General features: G+C 34.0%; 1 pseudogene; it reads right to left on the bottom strand.

The window, feature by feature from the left end:
* Positions 1 to 4696: 4696 nt before the first annotated feature.
* On the bottom strand, positions 4697 to 8970 carry LOC149183377 (uncharacterized; annotated as a pseudogene).
* Positions 8971 to 9789: the final 819 nt, after the last annotated feature.

The raw sequence follows: 9789 nt of genomic DNA, 5'->3' as shown, positions 1-9789 counted from the left end.
TGAGGAAGTTGTGTGTCTTGCACAGAGAGAGAAGGATCTTGCAGAATATTCTTTTAGAGGATGAGGTGACTAAAGAGGAAAGGGGAGAAGGAATTTTAGAGGCAGGGAGGGCAGACAGTTTGAAGGAGAAAATTTTGATCATCATTACATATGTTGCAATAGAGATGGACATGATGCATCCACATGTATGTCTCCTTGGGACAAAATTTAGGGGGAAATAAATGAAGCCAAAGTTAAAACCAACAATAAGGGGAAAGGAAAAGCACATGAATCCACTAACTATGTTGTGTCACATTGAAATATTGGAGTAATCAAAGACTTATTTAATGCTTCACTTGCTTCTTGGAAAAAGAAATGGTTGCTTGATTCATGGGAAGCTTGCCACGTGAATTTTAGAAGATATTTTTTTGAATAATTTACTAACAATGTTGATAGAGCAGTATACTTTGCAGGCAAGTCAAAACTCAAGCCATAAGGGCTTGGCAGAATCAGGCTCAAATAGCTTGGTCTTCTAGACTTTCTTTTGCGTGATTTTCTATATCTCGCATAGCTAAGGAGAAAATTGTTGTCTTTGGTCCACATCCGCCAGCAAGGAAACTCTGTTCATATGTTTGATGGAAAGGTTGAGGTCATAAAAGCATCAGATCACTCACTTGTTATGATGCGGATAGAAGAAGAAGGACTCCCGAGGATGCAAGGTAACTCTACTCATGCACAAAACTTTCCATACAGTTCTCACTATGATGAAGGTAGATTTCCATCAAGTCTTTTATGGCATGCTAGATTTGGACACTTGAATTATGACAACCTTCATATGTTGAAGAAAAGTGGTGTTACTAGTCTGCCTACAATTCTTAGGAAACTTAAGAAATGTGATGCTTGTGTCTTAGGAAAGCACAACAAATAGTCCTTTCATGATTCACATTCCAGAGCACACATAAAACTTGAACTCATTCATTTAGACTTATGTGGCCCAATGCATGTTCCTTCTGCAAATGCAAATAAATATATGATCACATTTATTGATGACTGTCCCAGAATGTGTTGGTTTTATTTATTCAAGAACAAATATGACATTTTTCAAACATTAAAGAACTTTCATTCATGGATTGAAAATGATGCACAATCTCATATTGGCTCTATTCGCACTGATAATGGGAAAAATACACTTCAAATGAATTTGAAAACTATGCTCACCAACATGGGATCAAGCATCAAAAAATTGTGCCTTATAATCCCCAACAAAACGGAGTAGCTAAGAGAATGAATAGGACAATATTAAATATGGTACATTCCATGATGTTTTTCAAGAATGTAAAATTTATGTTTTGGGATGATGCAGTTCTATGTGCTGCATATATAAAAAATAGGTGTCCATATAATGCTCTTAGAAACATGGCTCCTAATGAAATGTGGTATGGCCACATTCTTTCGGTAAAGCATATGAGGGTCTTTGATTCGACTTGTTATGCCTTTATACCTAAGGAACAAAGAAACAAAATTTTTGTAAGGAGTCATAAGTGTATCTTCTTTGGATATTCAAATACCTCCAAAGCATACCATCTCTATGATGAATTTAATAAGAAATTTCCAGTGTTTAGAGATGTGATTTTTCTTGAATCTTCCAAGGCTGACAATGTTGTTGAGTGGAAACCTGATCGCTTTTATAGATTTGGACATGCCAAGTATTTCAAAGAAGTTGATAGTGAGATTCCACATATTGAAGGTGGGATTCCTATACTGGATCAATCTGTGGAATCTTCTTTTGAAGCACGCTCTCCCCCACATGAAGCTCCAGCCATTGATGACACTTTGAACGATGTGATTAACAGAATTGGGAGTCTCAATCTTGATTCAGCCCTAACTCAGTCAACTGAGTAACTCAAGCCATCTTAAGAAGGTCCTCCAAAATGGCTTACAAAGAGACTTGAATGTGTTCATCCTGATGAGGTTGGAAAGACAAGAGCACAAAGTTCAACCAGGAAAAATGGAGGTGATGTAAACGATTACGATTCACTTGTTGATATGGATGTTTCTTATGATTGTGAACTGAATTTGTCCACAATTTTTTAACCAAATTCCTTCAACGAAGCCTCTTCTCATGATGAATGGAAAGAAGTGATGCTAAATGAGTATGATTCCTTGAGAAAGAATGACACTTGGAAGCTGGTTGATCCTCCATTGGGAACAAAACCAATAGGTTGCAAGTGGGTCTACAAGAACAAGTATAAATTTGATGGCTCACATGATAAGCATAAAGGCAAGCTTGTGGAAAAAGATTTTACACAGAAGGAGGGGGTCGACTATGAGGAGAATTCCCCCCCCCCACAACAAAATGGGTTACCATCTGAACACTCTTTGCCTTGGTAGGTCGAAAGGGTTGGAAAGTCCATCAAATGGATGTTGAAACTGCTTTCTTGAATGGAGATCTAAAAGAGAATGTTTTTATGTGCCAACTAGAAGGATTTGTTATGAAGGGTCAAGAACACAAAGTATGCAAGCTTGTAGAATCCTTGTATGGCCTCAAGCAAGCACCGCGAACTTGGTATGAGAAGTTAACTATGCATCTTCTAAAGCTCAACTTAAAACATTATGATCTTGATGATGCAACTTTGTTTTGTCAATAAAGTTGCAAACAGTTTTATATCTTGTGGTGTATGTAGATGACCTTTTGATGACACAAAACAATGAGAGCTATATTGCATCCATAAAGAAGGAAATGAGGAAACTTTTTGAAATGACTGACTTGGGTTATGTTCACTACTATCTTGGTATTGAAGTAACTTAACTCCAAAGTATATCTTCCTCTCTCAGAAAAATTACATTGGAGATCTGTTGAACAACTTTGGCATGGCTTAATGCAATCCTTTAAATACTACAATGAAAAAAAGCTTTAAGCTCACATTCATTGAAGGAAAATAATTTCAGGATGCAACAAAGTATTGACAGCGTTGTGGGAAGTCTCAACTACTTGACTACTACTAGACCAAAAATTTAATTTGTTGTTGGAATTCTCTCTAGATTTATGAAAAATCTTTGTGAGGGATAATGGTCTGCTGCAAAAAGAGTTCTAAAGTACTTGAAAAGAACTCAAGACGTTGGACTTAAGTATACACAGGTGGGCGACTTCAGCTTGATTGGATACTTTGATTCAAACTTCGATGGAGATAACGAAACTAGAGTATCTACCTCAAGTTATATTATGATTCTGTGATCAAAAGTTGTGTCGTGGATGTCAAGTAAACAATGAGTTCCATCAAATTCCACTACAGAGGCAGAATATGTGGTAGCAGCTGAACCAACAAAGAAAATTGTGTGGCTTGGGAAAATTCTGAAAGATTTACAAGTGAAACAAGTTTATTCATTTCCACTCATGATTGACTATACTTCAGCAATAAAGTTGTCCAAGAACCCAAAGTTCCATGATCGAAGGAAACACAACAATACAAAATACCATCTAATTCGACATCGTGTTAAGGCCAAGACAATCCATCTACTCCATTTTTCCACAACTGAGCAGATTGCAAACACATCTTCACCAAAGCACTTGGAAGAAAAAAGTTTGACAGATTTAGAACGATGCTTGGACTCACCAACATCCCTTCAGAATAAGGGGGGTAATTTTGACACCTAATCATTGGGATTGGGGGAATATATGTAAAATAGTGTAAATAGAAAATAAGGATAATATGAATATGAAAGGACATTGGGAGATGAATCCAAAGAGTCTCTCCTTCCATGTATATATCTATAATCAACATTAATGGAAAAACATAATTTCTTTGAGGAGTTACCTCGTGACTTGACACATATTAAAGTAGACAATTTGTATGAGAGTAAACAAGTTGGATAAATTTAATTAAGGTTACCATCTCTGAAAAAGAAAAGAGAATGCTATATATTTTTGACTTTTTTAGATATGGTAATGTAATTGTTGAATATAAATCATAACTTTTAATGTAAATTGAGGTAGCATTAGTGAAAGCAAATAAGTGAAATTACAAAACACACATTGTAAGCCAAATCAATATCTTAAATTGCTCCCTTGTCCTTAACAATTGAAAATGGACATATTGTAGGCGAAGTCAATCTTTGAGAGTGTTCGGGCCTTGAAAATTGAAACATGAAACTCATAATTAAAAATTCTCCCTTGTCCTCGACAATTGAAACTGGACATGTAGGCCTTGAGAATTGAAACATGAAATTGATAATTAAATGTTCCTCTATGGAAGTGTATTTGTAAACTTTTTTCTTACCATTATAAAAATTTCAACTTCGAACCTTTTCATAATTGGTTAATACTAACCCATAATGGATATAAGAAAAACATGAAAAATTAATAAAGGAAAATAAAATTGAGATTCCCGTGAATTGAACTATTGTGTTAACTAAATCAATTTTTTTTATTAAAAAAACAGAATTATTATTATTTTTTAAAAATAAAATATGGTAAATCAAAATAACTCACCAAAAAAATATTAATAAAATGAAATTTCTCCAATATCACCATGAAATATATCCAATTACTCGTAATAAAATCAAATTTGTCCATTATCACCATGAAATATATCCAATTACTTGTTAAAAACACACATGCCAATAACTTAGCAAATTGAAAAAGTTTGAAAGGATACAATATTCCTATCCCTCACTCGTTTTGCAACGAAAACCAAAATCCGAATTCAAATGGCATCCTCTAAGCATCCCGTAAGAATAACGGGCATGCAGTGTCCCCGTTGACGGCCACCTTCCGAAATTCGAGCGAAGCTCGAGATGTATCAACCCAAACCCTAGATAAACACAGCGCGAAGCAATCGCCCATTACAGATGTCGAACACTCTACACTGCGAATATGCAATTGCCAGGTGGCGTAGACTATTGCATGAGTTTGCCTAGAGGGTCCACAAAATTTTTTATAACACAGAGTCAATAGGTAGCAATGGCAGTGGTGCTGAAGAACGAATATGATTAAGAAGTAATGGCAACGATACGGAAGACCATATAGAGCAGTAATTCTCAGTTTTATTGTAGAAAAATATCTTCATATCTTTCTTCGTAATGAAAATTTCTTAAGAAGTTGGAGAAACCTATAAGATAAAAAAAGTGTATCATATCAATACTCGTTCAATAAAAAATAACATTTTTAATATTTCAATTATATAAATTAATATAGATTGTATTTATCCTTTTGCTTTTCAATTTTTTTTTTGGAAATCGTAAAATTCTGGAAAGAATAATTCCAATTAAATCTTCATTTAGTATGTACAACTATAAAATAATTCGAATTAGGGACTAGTTCAGTATGGTAAAGTGTTACATTAGTGTACTGCTATCTCGAGTAAAGCGATGTTCAAATATTTTTTTATCTTCCATACCTAGATCTAGAAATGATGACATCAGCAAATTTCATCCTCTCAATGTTGTCTGTCACATTCATGTAAACATTGGCATGGTGGTAGTGAAAATGAAGAGAATCCTACACAAATATAAAAGTTAGGATTAAGCTCTTTTGAGAGTTTGTCAATATGTTAGCCACTGCACATTCTATGGATTCTCACAATCTGTTGTACAGATTCCAGAAGGAACGTACACCGGCAATAATTGGAAACTAACAATGCGCGGGGATAATAAGTGAAAATCAAAGAACTGCAGGTCACTATCCAGTTTCGCAAATTTGCTATTGGAGATGCCCGTTCTCCATTCTACTATTACCACTCTAGCTCATGAAGACCCTATTCCGGCATCGATGTGACAGAAGCTTTATTCGCCCCCTTTAGAAGAAAAGACCTTGATATAACCATCACAATATTTTTGAAGAAATTCAGAAACTCAGTAAATGCTTCATCTCATAAGAGCTTTGCTGATCAAATTATTCTGAAAATTTGTTGATGCTCTATCAATTACACCTACAAAATACTTTGGAACAATATTCTTTTATTCAAACATTTCTTAGGTATCATAATATATAAATTTGAATCGCCTTATGTCAAAAAATTTAAGAAACTCAATTTATTTGTACATTTAAAAAGCATTTTAGATAATAACAAATAACAATAGCAAGTAAAATTTTATAATCGAATTTCATCACAAATAAAAATGTTATATTTCATGCACACAATAATTAGTTAAATATGATAACCATAAAAGTTATCCAGTTTGATTATTTATTAACATATATTATTATTAATTCATGTTGTAATGAAGAAGAATTATATTGGCTGGTTTTAAGCTAGTTAATAAGATTATCTTTTATGGATTTTTTATTAAAAAATATTATTATTATTATTATCCAATTTTAAGGTGAAGCCAAATCAAACATTAAATTGGTGTATAAAATTTTCAATTTGTAAAACAATAGATCCACTTCAGAGCAACTATTTCACTACTAAATTTACCAAAAAAAATACATATTCTATCCCTCTGAATTATACTCTTAAACTAAATCTCAAAAAGCACACGTATTCTACTCCTATGAATTATACTCTTAAATAACTTGCAGATAATAATTCGTTTGTAGTAGTTCAAAAAAACTCAGAAATGTAATTGCGGAGTTGAAACAGGCTCTACTGACGAGCTGGTAGCTCGGCATGGACGGCTTCAGAATTTCCAATATAGTACACTACAGATGGACTCCCGTGATTGTGTTTTCCCAGGTAAGTAGTTATCACTATTCCATTATCATGCGCGTCACGTTCCACAGTTTTCTTAACATCACACATACTATGCGCGCATCTAAAGTAGTTCCTGCAGGCGAACAATTGAGTATGCAGTCAGGACATGTGAAGTAAGTAACTAGGCCTACTCACCATAATTTGAACAAAAGGCTTTGTATAACATAAACACCTCGGATTGGGGCTGTTCTTCAAAAATTTCCTGCCGTACTTGCGCCATTTGTAACTATGTTACTAGAAACGAGAAAGGAAAACGAAACGAGAAAAGAAAGCGGTACGAAAAACGGAGTTGGGAGGTTTCGCACTCAAGAAAAGAGGAGAGAGAAAATGAAAATAAAAATAAAAAATACAACATTAGTTTCAATTTTCAATATAGTTTCAACTAAATTTCCAGCCCAAATTTTATTAAAAACCTAAATAATTTAAATGAGAAACTGATGCTTAGCAAATTGACTATTAAATATATACATTCTTATGCCTCCTAATCAATTAAGTGTATACATTTTTATGCATTTTGCGCTTTCAGCTAATTATTGTTTCCTTAAAAAAAAATTTCAAATAATTAGATATATATATATATATAAACAATAAATAGAATTTGCAATTAAATGTGAATTTCTTGAGCCACATATAGAATAGTGTTTAAACTATAAATTTTAACAATATACATGTTAAAGGAAAACAAATCAACTAAAAAGGGACAATAGTACAGAAATGATCAACTTTCTATATACTTGACATAAGCCTCTAAGTTATTGAATGAATACATGAGTGAAATCTACAATAAAGAGTGAAAATACAGGGCTGAGAATGACATGCAAAAGAGCGAACTACCACGATTTCCCATAAAACATATGCACCCGTTAGCTAAAATAACCGTAGAAAACGGCGTTTCCGTCTGGTTTCCGTTTCTTACACGTTTTTTACGGGGAACGGTGGCAACCGTCCCGTTTCTGGTAACATAATTTTGTAACCGTCATCAAGAATATCAGTTTCGGATCTGGTCAGAAAGGAATATTTGACAGCTTGTTCGGCCTTTCTTTTCCTGTTATTATTCGCAGGACTCCTGTTCAATTATATAATATGGCAGTCAAATCAATGACTTAAGACATTTGCTCTACAGGTATAAAATATAACCATTAACTCATGACTAAATACATGTTCCATGGTCTGTTCATAAATTAATTTTAAACTCGGAATCAGTCTAGAAACGATTCAGGTATAACTATTAATTTAAATTGGGATTGGAATCCCAGTTTAGCGGACACTGTAGTGATGGGTGTACTGTTATATAAAAATTTGATCAGTATAACATAAATACTAGATAATTTACCACATATAAAGTCTATTAAATAATTCTCAAATCATAAATCAAGTAATTTCAAACGCATGAAACGAAGACATTCAAACTCGTACTTATTAATGAAACCAACATCAGGTGTCACGATTCATTTATATTAGAATCCCATTTAATTTTAATTTATTAGATATTTAAACATTCTATAAATTCATTCCACCATCTATAATATATTTGAAAGATTCTTAGTGTATATCTAATAAAATTTCATTACACATTTGAAACTTTTGGGGATGAAAATCTAAACCTTATTATCTGAAAATAAAGCTTTTACCCCAGGAAACCTAAATAGATAGATCTCAGACCTAACACCTACCTAAAGGCTACCACTTAGAAATTTGTATTCCCTTTCGGCGCTTTCAAAACTCGAAATGAAAATTAAACAAAACACTGACATTAAACAAACACTTACATTATCGGAAGAGGCTCGTGGGTTTGGATAACACTAGAATTGTGATCGGAAGGAATTCCCTGGATGCATAGTGGGTTACTCCAGGAAGAGCGCCCATATTCATGTGGGGTACTACCAGGTTGAGGGTATTAAAACTGTTTTGATCACCTGCATCCTCCTCCAGAATAAGAGAGTCCAAAAGTGCAAATGGTTGGATCCCTTGGTTCATGTACTGCAAACTGTTTGGCTCAGATTGGCCAAGTCTCGAATCAAAATTAGCCATCGCAATTAACTTAGCTGTCCCTCTGAAACTCAGAATACCGACTTAAAATATTAGAAAAATTGGGGCGGCTATGTCAATCAAGAGATACGAAGACGAGCTTTTAAGGATGGCTTCGTGCAGTGGCCCGGCCTTCCCGGCAACTGAGAACGTCCAATTATGAGTTGCGTCCTGAAATTTCTAACAGATTTTGCCTTTCAATTTCTGTAAAACGCCCGTCTCTGGTCTTACAGAGAACGCTCTTGGTGGGCCAATTTAGTACGACTGTCATGTTTTAAGCCGACCAGAGAACAGTCTTGGTACGCCAATTTAGTACGACTCTGATATTTTAAGCCGAAAGTTCAGCTAAACACAAGTAGCCAGGACAATGACCTCAACACAGTTTACCGACATTAAATCGGGTTCTTAATCCACCATGTGCAAGTAAATAACAGTTTTATTTTTCACTTAAGCAACTACCTGAACGGGCCGTAGTCTAATGTCTCAGACACTTTTGGGCGAGGTGAAGAGGTTTGCAGTCACACTAAAATTTAGGTATTAGTAAAACTTTCTAAAACTGTAACTAGGATTTCAAAAAGTGGAAATTATGGATTCACTGTAGTGTGGTGATTCCTCTAACACCCTCTCTTAAAAGTAGCCAGGTCAATCAAGGTTTGCCTTTGCACTAAACCGCACAGATATTACTAAAATTTACAAACAAGTAACGAAAATCATATAATGGAAAATTAGGATTCCATAAAAATACATTGATTTCTCCGGCCAGAAGCCTCTATCAAGCTTAGGGAACGGCGTTTTGATATGGGATGTCCAAAAAGCATATCGTAAAATGCTGGTGGCTGTACTTCATTTTGACATTTATGTCAGACTTCATAGTTTGGAAGTTGTCTTAACCGTGATATAAATTAATTCTAACTTCTCACATATTATTTAATTTATAGGTATTTAATAGTTGGGATTTATTTTAGAATGGAGATTTTACAATTTACCATCTTTAAATAAAATAAATGTAACGAAGATTTTATAAATACAAAATAATTTTTACAATTTAGCTACTCCATAATATGTATACATTTCCATTTTCTTGTTTTCT

The sequence above is a fragment of the Pinus tabuliformis genome, chromosome 3_2, assembly GCF_031772625.1.
Source record: "Pinus tabuliformis cultivar Carrire ecotype Pingquan chromosome 3_2, CPIR1, whole genome shotgun sequence".
Taxonomy (NCBI): domain Eukaryota; kingdom Viridiplantae; phylum Streptophyta; class Pinopsida; order Pinales; family Pinaceae; genus Pinus; species Pinus tabuliformis.
The sequence above is the reverse complement of the archived record's forward strand: the minus strand, read 5'-3'. Positions and strand labels throughout refer to the sequence as shown.